Below are 1,109 nucleotides of genomic sequence, written 5' to 3'. Positions count from 1 at the left end.
TTTACTCAGCTGGCCCACTTGTGCCTCCAAATTTATAATGAATGACCTTGTTTCATTCATGAAACTCACAGTGGCCTTAGATAGATCAGAGACTAAGTTTACTAAATTAGAGGTATTTTGTTCAGAGTTCTCTGTCTGTTGCTGAATGGATGATGGAAAAGGTTTACTATTGTTAAACCTATTTCTTCCACCATTATTAAAGCCTTGTTGAGGCTTTTGATCCTTCCATGAGAAATTTGGATGATTTCTCCATGATGGGTTATAGGTGTTTCCATAAGGTTCACCCATATAATTTACCTCTGCTATTGCAGGGTTTTCAGGATCATAAGCTTCTTCTTCAGAAGATGCCTCTTGAGTACTGTTGGATGCAGCTTGCATTCCATTCAGACTCTGAGAAATCATATTGACTTGCTGAGTCAATATTTTATTATGAGCCAATATGGCATTCAGATTATCAACTTCAAGAACTTTCTTCTTCATAGGCGTCCCATTACTCACAGGATTCCTCTCAGAAGTATACATGAACTGGTTATTAGCAACCATGTCAATGAGTTCTTGAGCTTCTGCAGGCGTTTTCTTTAGGTGAATGGATCCACCTACAGAAGTATCTAATGACATCTTAGCCAATTCAGATAGACCATCATAGAATATATCCAGTATGGTCCATTCTGAAAGCATATCAGAAGGACACTTTTTGGTCAGTTGCTTGTATCTTTCCCAAGCTTCATAGAAGGATTCACCTTCTTTCTGTCTGAAGGTTTGAACATCCACTCTAAGCTTGCTCAGCTTTTGACGAGGAAAGAACTTGGCTAAGAAAGCCGTGACCAGCTTGTCCCAAGAGTTCAGGCTATCTCTGGGTTGAGAGTCCAACCACACTCTAGCTCTGTCTCTTACAGCAAAAGGGAAAAGCATGAGCCTGTAGACTTCAGGATCTACTCCATTAGTCTTAACAGTATCACATATCTGCAAGAATTCAGTTAAAAACTGAAAAGGATCTTCAGATGGAAGTCCATGAAACTTGCAGTTCTGCTGCATCAGAGAAACTAATTGAGGTTTCAGCTCAAAGTTGTTTGCTTCAATGGCGGGAATGGAGATGCTTCTTCCATGTA

The 1,109-nt window shown here is 39.8% G+C and overlaps 1 non-coding gene across 1 annotated transcript; it reads left to right on the top strand.

Moving 5' to 3' along the window:
- The first annotated feature begins 672 nt into the window (after window positions 1-672).
- On the top strand, window positions 673-780 carry LOC112726070 (small nucleolar RNA R71). Its single transcript, XR_003165139.1, has one exon. It is a non-coding gene; the product is annotated as a small nucleolar RNA R71 (small nucleolar RNA).
- The last annotated feature ends 329 nt before the right edge of the window (window positions 781-1,109 follow it).

This window comes from Arachis hypogaea, chromosome 11 (assembly GCF_003086295.3).
Source record: "Arachis hypogaea cultivar Tifrunner chromosome 11, arahy.Tifrunner.gnm2.J5K5, whole genome shotgun sequence".
Taxonomy (NCBI): Eukaryota; Viridiplantae; Streptophyta; class Magnoliopsida; order Fabales; family Fabaceae; genus Arachis; species Arachis hypogaea.
The sequence above is the reverse complement of the archived record's forward strand: the minus strand, read 5'-3'. Positions and strand labels throughout refer to the sequence as shown.